The sequence below is a fragment of the Amblyomma maculatum genome, chromosome 2 (genome assembly GCF_055883805.1).
Source record: "Amblyomma maculatum isolate TAMU_Amacu chromosome 2, ASM5588380v1, whole genome shotgun sequence".
NCBI lineage: Eukaryota > Metazoa > Arthropoda > Arachnida > Ixodida > Ixodidae > Amblyomma > Amblyomma maculatum.
The window spans coordinates 217,133,733-217,155,262 of NC_139345.1; the positions used below are offsets into that span (position 1 = coordinate 217,133,733).

The following is a 21,530-nucleotide window of genomic DNA, read 5'->3' on the forward strand; positions in this document are numbered from 1 at the left end:
TGGTCGTCTCCTGTTGTCCTAGTTAAGAAGAAGGGTGGCTCCATACGATTTTGTTTTGATTATCGCCGCCTCAACAAAATTACTCGTCGTGATGTGTACCCCCTCCCACGAATCGACGATGCCCTAGACTGCTTGCAAGGCGCAGAATTCTTTTCCTCACTCGATTTACGCTCCGGGTATTGGCAGGTGCCCATGGCAGAGGCGGATCGTCCTAAGACCGTCTTTATTACTCCAGACGGACTATACGAATTTAATGTTATGCCATTCAGACTCTGTAACGCCCCAGCCACATTTGAAAGAATGATGGACACCGTGGAGTGAAATGTGGATTTAATAGCTGGTTCGAACGTCTAGCGCTGCCAGTATTTCGGGCACAGCAGGATCGAATGGACCTTTTTCATGGTGGCACTCTGCGCATGCGCGCGCAATGCATTGCGGGAAGTTCGCGACCGCCATGTTTTTTGGTGGTTCGTCGGCAAGGGCGGCCGGCTGCTCCGTTCGTCACTTCGCTGCTGCGTTGTTGTTGTCGTCATCTTTGCGCTCTGCGTGCCTGCTGAAATCACCGACGCGATGCCTCAGCGATGCGCCGCCGTAGGGTGCTTTAATTCTAGCAAAAAGCCAGGAAATGTGAGATTTTTTAGATTCCCCGCGGCATCACTGCACGCAGCTAAAAGGGCAAAGTGGGTGCAGGCAATGTGCCGTGTGAATGTTGATGGGACTTCGTGGCAACCAACAACCAACTCGCGTGTCTGCAGCGACCACTTTGTGACTGGTAAGGGCTCCTTTTCTGCTTTCTTGTACTTCCGAGAAGCTGTAGTTCGAAACAGGATGCAACGCCTCTGTTGTGCGTTTGCTGATGTGTAGTAGAAGCATTAGAAGTTTCTGCATGAAGAAATAAGCGAAAACTGCTCGGGCCTGTCTCCTAGTACCATGTGGATGGGAAACTTGTCGAGCTAGTTGGTTCAACAGACGCAAACAATAGCGCGAACGAGGCACGGAGGGCGAAGAAGCATACAAACGCTGCGTTCAATGTGTGCGTGTTTGCCTCTTTGCCGTCCGTGTCTCCGAGGTTCGTGCTGGTCTTTCTTTGCATCTATATTATCACTGCCGCATGCGAATAGAAGAGAGCCTATAAGAGAGGGTGAAAGATAAACTGTGGAAGGCACAGTATGCCCGCTGGAGTATGCGCGCGCCGCGGCCACCGTGTTCGCCGAAACGGTGGCGATAGCTCCAGAACACCGGATACTTTCTGCGTAGGAACAACTCTCCTGCGAAAACAGTCGCCTCGACCACTTTTTCTGCAGCGGATTTTGCCCATTTGAGGACATCACAGTATAGTAGATTGCATACTAGCGGCCGTTTCCTCAGCGAAACTCTCGTGCGTTCGCTAGCCAGCCGACAAGCGCCTGGAGCTCGGTGCCTCCACAGCGCGGTATCAGGTTGCGAGATCGACTATGTACTCCGACCGGGCTTTCGAATACATTTGCTTTCCGTTAGTTACTCCTAAAACTGCAGTGGTTAGAGCAGCATCAGTGCACAGTTCCTAAAAGGGTCAGGTTGACGCGCATTTCTCGTATACATACATGCTTTTTTTTTTCTTTTTTTGCAGGGGCGCCTTCTCGTTTTGTGGACCATCCAGATTACGTGCCATCAATTTTTAAACACAAGAACGCTAGCGGCGTCGGGGCTCTCGCCCGCTTCGAAAGGTCGAAGAAAAGAAAAACAGTAGCCGCGAGTTGTGATCCGAGTGATGGGGCATCTTCACTGAGCCCACCACAGCACGACAGCAATCAGATGCAAGCTATGGCCGTGGATGGTGTCACTGAAGACGACATAACTGACACTGTCATGACTGATGATTCCACAGCAGAAAAGCGTAAGACAGAAGATATGCTTAAGCGGATTGAAGAACTTGAATCGCTTTTAGCTAGAGAAAAAGACAAAAACTGTAAACTTCTGTCACAGCTGAAAACAGCAGAAGAAAGTATTGGTCAGTGGCAGGCGTGTTATAATGAACTGAAGTCAAGAATGTTGTGCCTTGAGAACATGAAAACGCCACAGGACTTGCTTTACTATACCGGACCGTCATCTGTACGTGTTTTTAAGCACATTCTCGATTTGGTAGTAGAAAGAAACCCAAAGCTTGCCAGAAGTGAAAATCAAAATTTGCATTCTCTGGAAGAACAGATGTTTATGGTTCTAGTACGTCTGCGAACAGGTATGGCAACAAAAGAAATTTCACGAAATTTTGCTGTTTCCATGCCTACCTTTAGTCGCATTTTCACTGAATAGATACTTGTTCTGCACAAAGATCTGGCTGCTATAACCATGTTTCCAACACTTGCTGAAGTGCAGCAACATATGCCACCCCATTTTAGGCAGTATCCAAACACACGGATTATTATAGGTACAACAGAAGTGCGCATCCAGAAGCACTCAAGTCTGAATGCACAAAGACAAACCTTTTCAAACTACAAGTTTGCAAACACTATGAAATGTTTAGTAGGGGCCACACCAGACTGTTACATCAGCTTTGTGTCACCGCTATTTGGCGGAGGAACTAGTGACAGGTCTATTGTCGAGGAGTGTGGAGTTCTAGATCTGTTAGAGCCAGGTGATGGGGTAATGGTTGACAAAGGGTTCAAAGTTACTGACTTGCTTCCTCCGTTATATGCCTCCTTTATATGCCTCCATTTCGCATCCCTGGGAAGCGTCAGATGAGTGCCAAAGATGTTCGAGAGACAAAACAAGTGGCAAGTGCAAGAGTGCACATTGAGAGAGTTATACGAAGAATAAAAGAGTATCACATACTTGACAAACCATTCCCCATCAATATGCTGGATATAGCAGACCAAATTTTTGCTGTATGTGCTCGGCTGTCAAACTTCCGTGGGCCATTGCTGAATACCAAAAGGGATGGAGAACAGTCAGACACCGAGTAGATCACCAGTACACTATAGGTTCTTTTTTATTTATTTATTGTTTCCTCAAGGGTCCACAGGGGACATTACATGAGGGGTGGGCAAACAAAAAGTTAATACGAACACAGATGGTCTTCAATGGCGGTTTTGAATAGAACACGATTGATGATGGCCGCCACTTCGGATGGAAGGTCATTCCAGTCATTGGCTGTTCGAAGAAAAAATGACATTTTATATGTTTCGGTGCGGGCCCGTTCAGGGTAGACGGCGTTAGGGTGACTATGACGAGAAAAGCGATGAGCGCGTGTTATCGGGGCAGTTTCATGATCGGAAGTGTGATAAAATTTATGATACAGCGAAAGGCGGGCGATTTTACGCCGACAGGCCAGTGTTGGGAGATTAAGCTGAGATTTTAGTGCTGTAACGCTAGTATAGCGAGAGTAGTCTGAGCAAATGAATCTGGCGGCGCGGTTTTGGACTGCTTCGAGCGTGGTGATTAGGTTAGTATAGTGGGGATCATATGCAGCACATGCGTAATCAAGTTTAGAACGTATGAAAGTTATGTAAGCAAGAAGCTTAATGGGAGGGGGAGCTAGTGATAGGTTACGGCGCAAATACCCTAGAACTTGATTGGCTGAATTGGTGATGTGGTGAATATGATGCGACCAGGTTAAATCTTTACTTAAATGGATACCAAGATACTTGTATGAGTCAACGGATGAAATAGGATTGTTGATAATTGTATAAGTATTTTCACGGTGGTTGCGCCGGCGATGGAAAGAAATAAGTGACGTTTTACTGCTATTTAGGGACATGAGCCAAGTACTACACCATTCTTCGACGCGTGCGAGATCTTCTTGAAGAATTAGGTGACCAGCTTAATGCTGGTCACCTAATGTTTGTGTTCATGTTCACTTCTTTTAAATAGCATATGAAAGAGGAAACCACTGATATCTTGTCTGTATGTTGGCCTTAGTGAATGATGCGAGTCATTTGTGTAAGATTTGGAATCAAGAAGCAATTTGGACATGCTTTATATGCGAAAATATGACTATGCACTTTTTCCAATGTCACGTCTATTGCAAATTTGATGTTGGAAAGTACATGCTGTGTATAAAGTTCAATACACTTTGCCTTGTTTTTGCCACTGTGCGATGAAGGAAGCAGACATATTTATTTCAACTTCCTAAGTTTCAGCTTCAGTGGCTCGTCCAGTTCATCAACAATGTAAAATCCTTCCTTGAACTTCTGAAATGGTACTTAGCCAGCACCAGTTGTTGTACAAAAATCCGAGGCGCTTTATGCGGCGTGTAATGATCTCTGGAATAACTGCAGCTCTGTAAAAATAAAGAAGTCCGTGCAGAATTTCATCCCACACTTGACTATCGAAATAAATCCTCTGAACTGATACAGAGTGCTGCAGTTCGAGGTGACCAGTCCACAGCACGAAGTCACACCATGCTTTGCGAGTGACACCAAGTTGTCCCTGTATCTGGTAAAAGTATGCATGTGTACGCTTTAGGCACACTTCTCCATTAATAACTTCAGCACAGAATGCTTTGTCGCTGCATGCATCCAGCACTTTCTGACCAGCTTTTGACGATGGACATTTCACCTCCAGAAGCCCAGCAATGCCTCCATCCGTCTCAAGACGGTCTGGGGATGCAGCAATAAAAGAATATTCTCCATGAATATGGAGGCCTGTGTTGCTTATGGTCACATCTTTGTCATACAGCTGCATTATTTGAGTGTACTGCTGTACAGCTACTTCCTCATTCTGCAGTCCATACATTCTTGGGTCGTCGTGGTGGAGTACTTGTCTTTTTGGATATAGAATATCCTTTACAAGTCCTTCAGGTTTTCTGCAGCAAAGGATTCGCTTGAAATTTGACGCTGTTAGGCGACCAGCCCTTTCAGCGGCCCACAGTGCATTTTCGCTTTGGCCAAGCGTTTTCAAACAGAGGTCCTCTTGCTGAACTGTTGTCAGTGGGACGAGCTGCTCAAAGTGGCTCCTTATTTCTGCCAAACATTTCACTGAATGTAAGTCTTCTGTGTCCGAAATCACACTGGTGTTGCTGAGTACTGCTGGTTTGCTTGTGGAATATCTGTTCCATACTAAGTGTGGTGCATCTTCAGCAATTTTCTTTGCGAAGCTTGAACAGTCCGAATAGATGGCCGATGAATAATCAGATGGCAGTCGTCGCTTGCGCTTTGCTGGCACTATTTTGTTGACGACGTGTTTTTTGAAGGTTATGTCAACCAGAGGCTTTGTCAAAAGACGGTTTTGACCTGCAAGTGAGAAAAATCGCCACTTGTAGAGAACACTGCCGCCGTGTATATTTGAACCGCTTTGCATTAATCTGTCCACAAGGCAGTCTACTTAGCAAATAAATATATTTTTTCTCTTATTATTGTCTTTCTCAGCAACTCCATGCATGAGCCTCAAGCCACATGACCAATGAGTTCAACATATAAAATACAGCTGTTTGAAGCAAACTCTAAATGCAAAACTGGACTGAAGATGTCCTTTGAATGCAACAATAACCATATGCTGGATGCCCATATGTCACACTTTAAATAGCAGCACAACAAAATGATGCGCAAGCAACATGAAAGAAACCAATGAAAGATTGCTGCATCAGATGAAAGAAAAACAATGAAGGATGCGGTATTGGGTATCTGTCTTTTTTTTTTCTCGCGTGATAGCACAGCAACATTTCACGCATATCAGCTACCATGCCCGAATTTTATTTCTCCCTGTAAAAGTAGGTAGACAATGTAGTTCAAGTGCTGAGTAAAATGTAAAATAGCCTTGCCTTGTGTTGGTGCCATCCATCGGCATGGCATGTCTGTGCACGAAGGCGTCTGAATGCTGCGAACAGCAAAAAGGAGGGCAGCGACGTGCTGGCACCTCTGGCTCAGTCTGCAAAAGAGCGCGTTGACAACAGTTCGAAAACATCCTTTTTGGAATACATGCAAACGGCTTCTATGCACGCGCTTCTGCATGCTACTTTGGCAGGTATCCATTATTATACTTCGTGCATGTTTAGAATCCAGCGGTTGCACAGAGAAAAATATACACTGGTGACGATCATACTGAAACCAATGTAACACATGCACGTAACCGATCTCTGGCGCCGCGCGCTTAAAAATCCAGCGTTAAATAGGTGTGTGAAACAGGCCGTACCAATGCTTAAAGTATTTATGATTTAGAAAAGGAACAAAAAATAATCGCTCAATGCGCTACGAGAACAAGAAACCGTATACATCACACCACTCGTTATATCGCCGTTTCGACAGAGGGATTCAAGACTAAACGAAAGGCAGGGCAGTATATATGAGCGGACCTTTCAATAGTCAAAAGAATGTGTACTAACCCAGCAACGCAGTCACAGTATGCTTGCGCTACTTTTGCATGTCCGTCATCGCATACTGCTGCGACCTGTCTGTAGTGCCCAGGCTTCATCGAGCACAGACAGATGCTTCGCAGTATCACCAGTTTACACTCGGGCGTATGCTGATGAATGCAACATTCAATGCGGCGAATGTATTTTTCCTCTTTAAATGCCCATCCTTTCCGCAGTTGCCGGTTTGATGTTCCGAAGTGCACGTCAATCACGCTGTCACTGATCGGCGGCACAGAAGTCAGGTTGCTGGTCCACTGATTGCCCTCGTCCAAAAATTGCGCAAAATCCGGCTGCGAAAACATTGTCAATTGCACAGAAACAAAATGTTCGCAGTGTTTAAGGCAAAGGCGTAACGAAACACTACAGACGGAACGATCGGAAGAACACGAAAGCTACAGCATCCGTTCACCGGCACACGGAACACCAAACTGACTGAGCCACGCGAACCGCCCGGACCACCAGATGTGATTCAGCGGCCGCCGCTAGGGGCGCTCTCCCAACGTGAAAAAGGAAGAAGGCTGCCGGGAACACTTGTGGGTGGAAGGTAAAGTGATGGGGCATCCCACTGTAGTGTGCGTGCTCTACCTGTCTCCGCAACATCTAGCCGAGAATTTACAGTTGATGGACTGTGCGCCGGGATGTGCGTCGCCTAGCCGCCAGCAGGCAAGTAATAATCCTCGGCGACTTCAATGGCCACCTTAGCGAGCTGGACGGCCGCACAGACGCTAACGGGCAACTTCTCCTGCAGCTGGCTGAGGAGTTCGACCTGACGGTCGCCAACCTTGAGCCACGATGTGAGGGGCAGGCAACATGGTGCGCGCGTGGTAGTTCAACAACTATTGACTACGCGTTGGTTTCGTCCAGCCTTATGCTTGCACTGCGGGAGATAGCAGTCGACGAGGGGGGTCTTGTCAGCCTCGGAAGCGACCACAACCGGTTACGACTCGTCTTTGGCAGCTACCGCAAGAAAGACGGAACCAGCTTACGTACCCCCCATCGGGCTGGCGCGTACCTTCCATGCCAGGCGACTGAGCGAGTGGTCGACGAGTTCGAGGCGTCCCCGGGGAGAATGGAGGCGCGGACCTATGACCAGTACATGTCTGCGCTACATGCAACAATTCTGGACCACATGGTTCGTGAAAGCTCACGTCCTCGTAGGAGGAGGAATCCGTGGTGGGACCGAGAGGTGGAAGTGGCGTGGCGGGAGCGGCGTGCAGCAAATCGCAACCACCGGATGACGATTAAGGAAGGTGTTCCGGATGTGATAGCGGCCGCTTGGGCAGACTACTTGCACCTAAAGCACAAGGTGCAGACACTGGTGCAGGCGAAACTCGCAGAGCACAACCTTCGGCTCATGAGATCCCTGCGCGAGGAGGGCAAGACGGCAGCGCAGAAATTTTGGGGCTATGTGCGTTCAATGGACCGGCGGGATCCCCCGCTGCCCCCCATCATCGATGCGACGACAGGGCAGCCAGCTGAAAATCAGCAAGTGTACCTGACGGCATACTATGCCACCTTGTATGGACAGACGGTGGCATGTGAGGAGCCCGAAGAGGAGACCGTAACCTCGCCGATGGATGAGGGGTCTCCGGAAGAGATGGAGCCGCGGTGGGAGATCTCCAGCAAGACCATGGAGCGCGCCCTCACTCGCATAAGTGCTCGTACAGCCCCGGGACCTGATGAGGTGCCGGCTCGTTTGGTGAAGAGCCTCGGCCCGGAGTCAAGAGAACAGCTTGCTGGCCTCTTGACAGCTGTTATCAAGGGAGCACCAATCCCGAATGAATGGCGGCGGGGGCGAGTCGTTCTCATTCCAAAGAATAGAGAAGTGACGGGAAACCTGCCGGACTTCCGCCCGATTACAGTCACCAGTGTCGTGTACAGACTCTTTGCCAGGGTTCTAAAGGAGTGGCTCAGTGGCTGGGTGGAGGCTCGCGGTGTGCTCACCGAACTGCAGAATGGCTTCCGGCCAGGCCGCCGGTTAGATGACAACTTATTTGTCATCACGCAGTGCGCAGGCATCGCGCGGAAGGAGGGGCGCTCGTTGTTGTGCTGCTTCATGGACGTCGAGAAAGCGTATGACAACGTGCCCCATGAGGCCTTGTTTGCGTGCCTGCTATCGCGCGGTCTCCCAAGGACACTCGTGTTGACCATCCGGCGCCTCTACAGGCGGAACTACATCACTGTGTGCTTTGGTGATGTGCATTCAGAGCGCATAGTGGTGACGAAAGGCCTTCGGCAGGGCTGCCCACTGTCGCCGCTCTTGTACCTGGTGTATGTGTCAAGCGTGGAGCGGGCCCTGCTTGCATCAAGCCTGGGATTTCGCCTGCGGCTCAGCACAAGCGGAGTCGACGAGGGCTGCCGACTGCCAGGACTTGCTTTCGCCGACGACCTGGTCGTGATGGCAGAATCGGCGAGGGACCTTCAGCGGCTCGTCGATATCTGCCACGCTGAAATCTCCGTGCTGGGGCTGCGGTTCAGCACTAAGAAAACGGCGGTTGTCCGGCTGGCTGGTGAGCGCGCGGGCGAGGACGAGATCACGCTGGGCGGGCACCATCTGACCACCTGCACAGCATATAAATACCTCGGAATACACCTCTCCGACGGGGCGGACATGTACTCTGTGCACGAAGCGGCGCTACGCCAGAGTGCTCTCCGGGCTCAGTGCATCCTCCGCCGCCGGTGCCTGTGGGGCTGCAGCCGTTATTTGATGGTGCGCGACCTTTGGAAGTTGGTGCACGTGCCGGCACTGTCGTTCGCCAACTCTGTGGTTTGCCTGTCGGCTGTTACGCGCGGATGGCTTGAGAGGCGACAACATGAGGTTGGGCGCATTGCCCTTGGCTGCCATGGCCAGGTTGCCATTGAGGCCATCCAGGGCGACGTAGGCTGGTCCACCTTCGAGGCACGGGAGGCGGCCAGCAAGTTGGCCTTTCGCGGCCGACTGCTCTTCTTGCCACGGGAGCGCTGGGCGAGGCGCGTGTTCGAGTATTTGGCTGCCACTTGCATCCGGACGGACTGGGCCAGGCGAGTTTACCAACTTGAGAAGAAGTTTGGCTTTTTCACTCACCCTATGGCGGCTGACTCTCCATCCAAATGGGCTGCTGAAGTGCGGCTGCGAGTCGGGGAGGCTGAGGGTGTCAGGTGGGCCAGGGATATGGAAGACAAGTCCACGTTGGCGCTGTACCGGGAGCACAAGCAGAGCATCGGCCCGGTGCGATTCTACGACAACAGCATAGGCAGCGGCCTCCTTTTTGAGGCGCGGGCTGGTGCCTTGCGGACTTTGCTCTACCGGCGCCGTTTCGATCCTGCTGTGTCGTGTACTCTATGCAGGGTGTGCGGCACTGAGGACGAATCGGTGGAGCATTTAGCCTTGCGCTGCCCTCGTCTCTCCATGCCGGCCATAGAGGGCGCCACACTCCCACAGGCGCTCGGTTTCCCCTCAACCCCACCCGCAACAGTGGACGGCGCCGCCGGAGACAGCGCGGCCGCTGACAAAGCATTGCTTAAAGCAACTGCGGCGACGACGAGAAGGCTCGCCGAATGGTGGAGTGCAGTTCGCCAACTGTGATGAAGTTTGGGCCGGGTGTGGGGGTGTGAGTGTGTGGTGAGGGTGGGCGCGGGTGTGGGGTGTGTCCAGGTGAAGTGCTGCGTGTGACTCTTTGTCTTGATGTCTCTTTAGACAATTGTGTGTGTGTGTGTTTTTTTTTTATTATTAGCTGGGACACCAATCTGGTGTCCACCCGTTACAAAGGGACTAGCTAACATTATCATTATCATCATCATCATCATCATCAAAGGTCCATTACCAGCCGCAGGGCACAGCTTCAGCGCGAGAGAGATGGGCGCCGGAGACAAGCGATGATGATGGCGATGCCGCAGCGTTGTTTGTTCTTTGTCTTTACAGTTTATTTATTGCATGCTATCACAGCGCACGCGTATCCTCAAGACAACATATCTGCAGAGCCATCGATCATAAGCGAATGCTCACTGATGTGGATGACAAACGTTTTGACTTTTCAAAATTCTTTTTTCGAAACTGCATTCGGCCGCATGAACACTCGTCAGTAAATGACGATAATGGAGAAATGCTTAACTAAATGCTGCGATTCCGTGAAAAAGTTTGGTAAATAAATGTTTCTGCAATAAATAATGTCATACTTTTTAAATTGGATAGAAGTCTGGTTTAGTTGGAGGCCGTTCATGGCGAACAATTGTGGACGCGTCTCCTCTTTCTCTGTACTCGTAAATTTTGCGACAAAGAAGTTTCATCGCGAACATCTTTTTTAGAATTCATGGCTATGCTCTTCAAAGCAGCAGCTTACAAGCAGTGGCAAATGCACTTGCACGGCTGGCATTCTGTGACGCTGCAAGCATGGCCGCTGTTGTGTGCTTTTAATAAAAAGAACCAAGAGGGGCCAGTCCGCACCCCTGGACACAATGACTCTTTTTCCCTCTCTGAACGCCGTGGAATGCCAGCCAGACTCCCAGCGACCAGCAACATCTCTTTTGTGCACCAGCGAGTGAGACGGCGCGTGCATACAATGAAGGGGTGGGTTCTAACGGCGCGAGCAGCGCGCATACCAGTCGGGACGTGGGTGGTTCAATGCGCTCCCCCGGCGACGCTCCCGACCAGTAGTTCAGAAATGACCGCCAGAGGAAGGAGGCGGCGCTGGTGTAGTGGGAGCAAACTAAAGGTGCGCTCCCCTTATTCCGAGCTGCTTCAAGTACTCACTCTAAAGAACAATATTATCGGCAACAATATATAGTAAACTAGAAATCACATTTCTAGCTCATTTTACCTGCAATTTAAGTCATAGCATTTTATATCTAATAAGAAGAACTCAATCTTTTTTTTTTCTTTGTAACATATGGTCACAAGGTGCGGTACCAACTTGTTCTCGCCTACTCGATAAAAAGACGTTTGACGTCTGTCTCATCTTACAGACGTAGCAAGGTCATTCACAGTGCATCATGAATGCCAGTAAGAAAGCTCTGATTTTGTTCGCTTTGCTCTATAGGAGAGACGCATGAGTGCAGATGTAACGTTCTCTACGATCACTTGCAGCGAAAATTACGCGATCTGCTGAGCATTTTTTTTATATACTTGGCAATTTTTTATTCAAATGCGCGTCATCTTATTATATCTGCTAATTTTGCACCCCTGATAGTCGATTCCATTTTGGGACAATATACTCCATGTATCAACTATACTAAATATCCTGCTCGATCAGAGCTAGGTTGTACGTGGATATTTAATTCGTTCATCAGGATTTTATCATGACCTTCAAAAATAAAATTTAAATATATGAGAAATAACGGTGCGCGACTGCTGGGATCATAACGATGTTTACTATAGAACCGGTAATGAAGAGTCACTCGTTGAAACTCGTGAAAGTACAAACAGAGAAAAGCTACTTTACAAAAAGTCTGGGCCTGTTATTGCCGGCAATATCGTACTGCACCGCTCAAGGTAATTGCAATTACTTTCACAGCAGCTTTTGTGTCATTTCTGTGTGAACATATGCACGGGCAGTACTGCAAGTGAATGGAACTCACAGTGCAGCTTCCCTGCGGGATCATACGCACACGGAATGCGTCTGATCTTCGTGACTTGATAGTTCATCAAAACGGGCACGAGCTCCAGGCGTTTGTTTTTGCTCTAATCGTCGTGCCGCCGAAACGCAATCATGTCAATTAAGGGTTGCAAACGAACTGATCTAGTTTCGGTGAAGAACTGCAAAGCATGTTAATCGCGAATGCGATCCGTCACCGAAGAGTCTAATTTTTGTCGCGTTCAACGCCGCTGCCCTTCGCTCTCATCTTTATCCTACCGCAAGAAACATGTTAAAATAAGTGCCAATTTGCTTTTTGTGCCTCGAGGCGCAATCAACCACACCACAGCTCGCAGAAATGTTGGGAATTATGCCCGAAAACACAGCAATCGCTGCGCATCCAATGCAGACGGCCCGCGCTTTTGCCTACACCACGAAAGTGGATGGATGGATGGATGGAATATAGGAGCGTCCCCTTTGAAACGGGGTGGTAGCAGTAGCTATCATGCTCATTTTTCTCCATAAATCTTAATTATTGATTTAGATTGGTTAACTAAACCATCATTCTATTTATTAAATTTTTGTTTCTACACTACTAACATTACGTCACTTCTCTGCTTTTAAGCCACCAATCTTCCAGTCGTTTTTTGCTAGTTTCCACCGTCGGTTTATTCACCCGGCCACTGGTATCTCTAAACCCCAGAGCTTCAGGAACAGTGATTACGCCTGCATCAACTTCCGGATGGATACCATTACATTCGACTATAATATGGTCAATTGTTTCACCGGAGTTACCACATACAGCCCATGCGTCATCTCCATTGTTAAATTTCTTTTTGTAGCTGCGTGTTCTAAGGCACCCTGATCTAGCTTCAAAAAGTAGGGCACTGCCTCTTGAGTTATCAAAGAAATCTTCCTTCTTGATCTGCATTTTCCACTTTCGGTATAATTCCACACTCTGTTTCTTTTCCATCGAATTTATCCAATTTTTACCTTGTGTGTTTTTCACCTGTTGCTTAATGCTCTTTATTTCTCCGTCCTTGTGACTAGCATACTTACTAGTTAGTTTCCTAGTTCTTTTCCTCCATTGTGAGTCAACGCTTTTTAAGTACAGGTATTTAAATATTTTAGCTGCCCATCTGTTACTGTCCAATTTCCTCAGACGTTCCTCATATAATATTTTACTCTGAGCTTCCCGTACTTCGAAAGATGCCCAGTCCATACCTCCCTGTACCGCCCCATTTGTAGTTTTGCCGTGGGCACGTAGTGCTAATCGTCCAACGGATCTCTGATTTATTTCTAATGTCGACTGTACCTCTGAGGTTAGGCAGAAAACCGCATTTTCGGAAGTAAGTCCGGGCACCATAATTCCTTTCCAAATACCCCTCAAAACCTCATACCTATTGTATGCCCACAATGCCTTATGCTTCATTATCCCGGCATTACTTCGCCCTTTGGCCTTAAGTGATTGCTCATGCTTTCCAATTGTATGCCAATCCTTCGTTTACCCATACCACCAGATATTTATATTCTGCTAGGTACTCTAGGTATTTCATGGCCTTGTATTTTAAGACCCTGATCAATTGAGCCGTTGAAAATCATCAGACCCGACTTAACTGCGCTGAAACTGAAGCCTAGAGCGTCCCCTTCGTCTCCGCAATACTTAACTAGAGTTTGAAATTCTTCCAGACTCTCAGCTAGCAGCACAATATCGTCTGCATACATCAAACCGGGGAGGCGCTGCTCTACCGCTTTTCCACATAAACTATATGACAGGTTAAAACTTAGGTTACTGTCTTGAATCCTCCGTTCCAGGTTTATCATATAAATCATGAACGGCACCGGTGATAGAGGACAGCCTTGTCTTAATCCTTTGCATACTTTGACATCTGTACTTTTTATCCCTTCCCACGTAATTTCTACTTTGTTATCCCGGTATATTTCCTGTAGGAACTCTATTATCTCATAACCGGTACCTTCTTTTAATATGTTCTACAGGAGTTCCCTGTTTACGTTGTCGTACGCCCCGTTTATGTCCACGAAGGCCAAATACAAAGGTTTATTTTCCACTCCAGACATTTCGATGCATTGGGTAAGCACGAACAGGCAATCATCTAAGCGCCTACCATTTCTAAAGCCGTTCTGAAGTTCTCCGAGTGTCTTGTTACTTTCTACCCATGCTTGCACTGCTGTCGCCAGCGCCGCCGTATCTCCACTGACGTCGCGGGCTGACACCGAAGTGTGACGTAAGCAAGATGTGGTGGCGCTTCTATCGCCAGCGTGGTCTGACTGGGGGGGGGGGGGGGGGGGGTGAAAAATAGGCTTAGCGCCCATAGGAATACATGGAAGCAAAATATTCCAAAGCAGTTTTATAATTTCGCGGGTCATCTGTGATGTCGTTATTCGGTACAGAGCAACCATGAACTCCCAGGAGTAGATCGTGGAAGTGTGAAAGCTCATTACCGAGGCGAAGTATTTTTGAAAAACCGCGAAACGTATGTGGGTGCGAATTGAAAACGCGACCCATAGAAACACATGTAAACACAAATACCGCAACATTTTGCTCGGTTCAGCAGCGTTGAACCCTTCTCATTTTTTGGTGAACGTCTTGTACGACGCCCCGACGTCATGTTGCATGACACACTACATTTTCTTGCAAGTAATGCAAGTCTGACGACTTGCGGGACCGTTAACAGCACGATAAACTGACGGCGCACATATAGCGCACAGTTGCAAGCATGCGCCACCTGCGCTGTCGCTAGCAGACGCTACGGAGCTGGAGGCGACCGCGGTGGGTATCGCCAGCTGCGCTGTCGTCTGCTGCAATGCGCGAATCTCATTCGGTCCATATTGTCGTATGGTGTTTCATAACTGCTTTTTAAATGTAATTTCTCTAGGACGTATCACTGGAGCGACAGTATTATCAAACCTATTTACCCAATGCGGCAGCATATCAGAGTTTAAGCAAATCTGCGCGACTAACCTTGTCCTGACTCATTCTGCTTCTGCTCCGAACGTTTCGGCAATCCTTAAAAAGCATCACAACATTCTCATGCAAAGTGATCGTCTTAGGAACATATTCGTAGAGCCACCCAGGGCAGTTTACAGAAGATAGAGAAACCTACGAGATATACTAACATCATCGAATTCTCCGGAACCCATAGGCTGCCACCCTTGTAATAAGAACAGGTGTAAAGTGTGTCCCCACATGACCACATCACAGAGCGTCCATGGCACTGGGTCAAAGTTTCGTTTTAACATTCACGGCGACTTTACCTCCAATACTGCAAACGTTATTTACCTACGGCAATGCACCGCATGTAACCAACAATATGTAGGACAAACTGAAACCCCTTTTAGATTGCGCTTTAATAATCACAGAGCCCATGTTCAATCACCTCCACACCTGCCTCTATCAAAGCATGTTCAACTACCCGGTCATTCATTTGACCACATTTCAGCCACTATTCTCGAATCCGGTTTTAAAAGCAATCATGAGCGCGAAATTAGAGAGTCGTTTCTTATCTATAAATTCAAAGCAGTGTCGTCAGGTTTAAATGAACGCCCAAATATGTTCCCATGTCAATGTTGTGTTAGTGCCGCATCTCGTTCATTGTCTTCGCATATCTACAGCGCTTGCGTGTCTTTCTTTTTCTTTTTGTGCTTGGGTGGAGCATATCGTTCTCTTTTAGGATGTAGTGATGATATTGCGTGCTAATCTTTATGCTGTTCATTGAGCCGCGTTTTCTTTATTGTGTAATTTCTCGCTTCTTTAATTTTGCTGTCTAGCAATTGTACATGGTTATCTTTGAACTGATGCTATGCCTACTGAATATCTCGCACATGTATGTTTCTAGGTATGTATATTTATCTGCTGCCACCGCATTTATGATAGACAATACTCGAAAACGCTATCACCTCCTACAGTGACCCACATATCGCCCTGTTGTCACGTGCCCGATGCGTCTATACTTTTCCGTGCGGTTTGTACAAATACTGTAACTTCCATTTCAGTGCCGACATTCTGACGAAGGCTGTTCCAGAGCCGAAACGTCAATAAATTGTTTCACACGTTGGTCTTCATTTTTCACTACTATTGACCGTGGCCAAGATTTCATTTTGGTGTATATATATATATATATATATATATATATATATATTGGTTTGGTTTGGTTTGGTTTGTGGAGTTTAACGTGCCAAAGCAACTCAGGCTATGAGAGACGCCGTAGTGGAGGACTCCGGAAATTTCGACCACCTGGGGTTCTTTAACGTGCACTGACAACGCACAACACACGGGCGCCTTGCTTTTCGCCTCCATCGAAAAGCTGCCGCCGAGGCCGGGATTCGATCCCGCGTCCTTGGGAACAGTAGTCGAGCGCCGTAACCACTGCGCCACCCCGGCGGGATATATATATATATATATATATATATATATATATATATATATATATATATATATATATATATATATATATATATATATATATATATATATATATATATATATATATATATATATATATATATATAGTGTAGTGACGCTTCCGTAAGCTAAGTAACATCTTGTATAATTTCACAGCTTAATTCCAAACATCAACGTTTACGCGCAAGATGCTGTAAGGTTATTTGCTTTTTGCCACTAAAAAACTGCATGTGTGTGGACACGCGTGTGTGCAAATAACTCATGCGCAGGTACCCAATATATTTGAGGCCCCGCATAAGGTCAGTACTCTTGCACGTTTTCATTGTAGTGAGGAAGCAAACTCACAATCCCTGCAGAGCACTGCGAAGAAGCAGACTCGCGACTAGAAGTCCTTGCTTCGCTTCGAATACCAGCTCTAACCCCGCCAGACCACCGGAAGAAAGAGAACGAAAGCAAAAGACTGCGAACGCACAAAATGTGCGCTCACTCATTGCCCCGGGGGAGGAAAATTCTGTTTACTGCTTGAAGCCATGGGGGGAGGGGAGAAGACTACTTTTCCGTCGCATACGCGTATCTCGCGGATATTTTTTTTTTTCTCGTAAGAGGAAGCGCTCGCTGCTCGCGACAGTCTGTTGTGTCCATGCCATGACTCTTCTCCCCTCCCCCATGACTCCAAGTAGTGCTGACATTATGGGCCGCAGAAAAACAGAATCCCCCCCCCCCCCCCCTCCCGGGGGAATGAGTGAGCGCACATTTTGTGCGTTCGCAGTCTTTTGCTTTCGTTCTCTTTCTTCCGGTGGTCTGGCGGGGTTAGAGCTGGTATTCGAAGCGAAGCAAGGACTTCTAGTCGCGAGTCTGCTTCTTCGCAGTGCTCTGCAGGGATTGTGAGTTTGCTTCCTCACTACAATGAAAACGTGCAAGAGTACTGACCTTATGCGGGGCCTCAAATATATTGGGTACCTGCGCATGAGTTATTTGCACACACGCGTGTCCACACACATGCAGTTTTTTAGTGGCAAAAAGCAAATAACCTTACAGCATCTTGCGCGTAAACGTTGATGTTTGGAATTAAGCTGTGAAATTATACAAGATGTTACTTAGCTTACGGAAGCGTCACTACACTATATATATATATATATATATATATATATATATATATATATACATTTGTGTGAGTGTGTGTGTGTGTATGTGTAGCGACGTAAAATTGTTTGTCAAAACCTAAGTAACATCTTATATATATATATATATATATATATATATATATATATATATATATATATATATATATATATATATATATATATACATATATATAAGGGGACCTGCTACAGTGTTTTAGAAGGCTTTGTAGTGGCAAGAGCGGGGCGCGTTTCGCTAGGAGGCGCTGAGGCAAAAAAAGCGGTTAGCCGCGCTGCTGTCGAATACTGGAGGAGAAAAGTTTGCCGTCTGCTTCGCTGCGCGGCGTAGGAGGGAGGCGCATCGCAGTGTGTTTTAGCGCTGCCGTTGGAAAAAAAGCGACAAATTCGGCTGGTAGTCATGTTGGGGTGAAAAAAACAGTTAAGGATATGCATGGGGGAAAACGGGGGGATTCCCTCACACATGTGGCACCATTCCACAGAAGGGAAACCGCGAACATACAGCCTGAAGAAGAACGGAGGTTTGGGCTAGTTGGTGATCATCCATGTTTAAACAACAGCGCAAAAGGACAGACACGTGCGGAAGGAGGTCTGTCCTTTTCAGCGCCATCGTTGTGTACCTCCTTCCACTCGTCTCTGTCCTTTTGCGCTGTTGCTTAAACATGGGTGCAGCCTGAACTGGACACCGCACGGAAGCATTGCTATCGCCAAAGGTTAGGGTACCTCACTGAAACTTATGAAGAGTGAAAAAGCACCCGGGGCAAGGAAACTGCAAAACAGAGCGTTTTGTTTTTTATACCCGCTTTAATTTCCTATTTTGCCTTAATTGGTTCGTTCCTACGGTCAAATACAGCTCAAGAACGAAGCATAGATGACCTCCAAAGAAGTCCTCACAGGCTAGCTTTCTCCATTTCTGGTATTTCGCTACTGGGAAATAAATGTTGAGTTGAAAACCCGAGCTCGTACGTGCGACCGACGGTCTTTTGTCTGCTCGTGCTGCACTATTTTCCCGTCGCTGAAACAGACTATAGATTGCTTCACATCGTGTATTTCTGTAAAATACAGGGCTCTAGGCGCGTTTCCTTATTTATTGGATCACGTTAGCGCTTTCTGTGATAGAAAACAAGAAAAAAGCAGGAGAGTGTTCTGATCACTCAGAATCACATGAGTACTGAGAGGATGGCATTTTATGTGATAAATTTGTACCATTGTACATTTAACCATGCGTAGTCGCTAAACTTAGGCCGATCGCACCTGACTTGTACCTTTAATGCGTTAATTACGGGGTGTTTGCCTATACCTGTCAGGGCTTAAATCTAAGTCAGGGCTCGCAGTTCTTAGACCCTTCCCCCCAGTAGTATTTAACAAGGATATGAGGCCTTCCGCGCTCGAATTGAAAGACTGCATGAATAGAAAAAAAGGCAATAATTTTTATTTTGTCGTCAGTGCTGATCTGAATATTGACATTCTTTCTCTATCGTTTCAAACATTTCGCAGTTTTCTCAATCTCAAGGCGGAGAAAAATAACAAGTTGGTTTCGCCGCACAAAGGCTGTAACTTATTCTGCACTCGCGCCAAGTCTCCCCGATTTTTTAAGGCATCGACTGAGCGAATTGTCGATATGCCCGCAGCTCGCGCGATATAGGTTGTATGTCGCCCGTCCAACAGACCAACCTAGTAGTTCTCTCTCACACACACACACACACACACACACACACACACACACACACACACACACACACACACACACACACACACACACACACACACACACACACACACACACACACACACACACACACACACACACACACACACACACACACACACACACACACACACACACACACACACACACACACACACACACACACACACACACACACACACACACACACACACACACACACACACACACACACACACACACACACACACACACACACACACACACACACACACACACACACACACACACACACACACACACACACACACACACACACACACACACACACACACACACACACACACACACACACACACACACACACACACACACACACACACACACACACACACACACACACACACACACACACACACACACACACACACACACACACACACACACACACACACACACACACACACACACACACACACACACACACACACACACACACACACACACACACACACACACACACACACACACACACACACACACACACACACACACACACACACACACACACACACACACACACACACACACACACACACACACACACACACACACACACACACACACACACACACACACACACACACACACACACACACACACACACACACACACACACACACACACACACACACACACACACACACACACGCAAACACACACACACATATATATATATATATATATATATATATATATATATATAGAAAGAGAGAGAGAGAAAGTTTATTTCACTTGTGCAGGGAAATTAGTCATATTCTGCCCAGTTTGCCATTTACTTTCTATGAAAGTGTATTTAAAGGACATTATTTTCAGATATATAATTTACAAGTATTTACTTTTCTGAGATCTCGATTCCAGCTCGTCGGGACTGTTCAGACGCTCCTCGATCGATGGCAAAATAATATGACAATGGTCTCTCGAAAAATGTTAAATACGTTGCAAGTGCCAAATCTTCGTTTTATTGTGAGCTGCTTTACGTCACCTAATGTTGAGGACATTGGCAGAGCGTATTTATCACTTCCTTTTTTCTAGTATGTGTCATGAATTGAGCAGAAAGCCATTTTTAAATATTTCCCCTTTAAAACGGTGCGCTACCAGCTTTCTCTCTCATTTCCCCTCTTTATTCCCTCTCCATCCAAGCTCGAATTACTAGTGACTCCCTCCGAAGGTGCCAAAATCGCACCAGTACCAATTGTTTTCAAAATGTGCGATGCTTACTTACGGTTGTCATGTATGTGCTCACTCATGCGCACTGTCAAGATAAAAAAATATAATCTACCTGTGTCTGGCTATTTTACATGCGTGCATTTTTATAAGGAACAAGATTTGGATTATACAACTCATTGCTGCTGCAATAAATCTTCGCGAAAATATATTTTCAGTGGGTTTTCTGTTTTCATATTTCCCGCGTGTGTGCTCAGAAAATTGAGCGAAGTGCCATTACGTCCGAATTGATTCGTAGCTGTGCGTTTGCGCTTCTTTCCATTACACAGAAACCAGTAACACCGTCGATCGGGTCACAGAACGCGTTTCAGGCTTGCACCTAAGTTGATCAAACACGTCCAGAGCTTTGATCTGGACAATTAACTGTTTTTTTTTTGTTTGAAGAAATAAAGTTTATCTCTCTCCCTCTCTCTCTCCCAGTTCTGCAGTTTTACTTCATTGTCGTGCCTCAAAGCAGAGATAATTGTTTGTGTAGTTGTGTCACATGTAACCATATTATATATTGGTATTGTTCCCCTTATTACGCCACAGTCAGACTTTCGGTACGCTTGTAGATTTATGTTAGCGCACAACATAATTTAAATACACGTAATAATAATTGCGGTGACCTCTATTGCTTATTTTAACGAGTGTTGGAAAGTCGTGTATATTTCACGTAGCCACCGATCTTGGAAAAAATTAAATAAGATAAAACTATACCTACTGTAGCCAACTGATTTACTTAAAAAGAGTAAGAAGCAAGGACCCATTCGGTTTTTATGCATCTCCATTGCCAGCCAGGCGGGAAAAAAGCAAGAGAGAAAGCTTAGGAGACGCTTGCTCAAGCGCTTTTTCTTTCTTTTTTTTTTTTTTTTTTGCTTGGTAGCGCCTTTAACACCGCCTTCAATCCGCAAATTTTTATTTTTTTGTTAATGTAGGGTTTTGGGGAAAGGAAGGTGCAGTATCTGCCTCATTTCTCGGTGGACACCTACACTTGCAATCACCAGCATGCAGTCGGAGGTACGTACGTATATATGTCGTCAGGATTATAATCCATATCGCAGACTAGCCTTCAACTTGTCTAGCAGATGGCGACTAAGTGGGAAGCAAAATGGTATGGCACCACCCTGAACCCTGC

At 46.7% G+C, this 21,530-nt stretch overlaps 2 pseudogenes; one reads left to right on the forward strand and one right to left on the reverse strand.

The window, feature by feature from the left end:
- The first annotated feature begins 1,677 nt into the window (after positions 1 to 1,677).
- LOC146201294 (uncharacterized) lies at positions 1,678 to 3,766 on the forward strand (annotated as a pseudogene).
- Positions 3,767 to 4,056: 290 nt separating this feature from the next.
- LOC146201295 (uncharacterized) lies at positions 4,057 to 6,630 on the reverse strand (annotated as a pseudogene).
- Between the last annotated feature and the right edge of the window lie 14,900 nt (positions 6,631 to 21,530).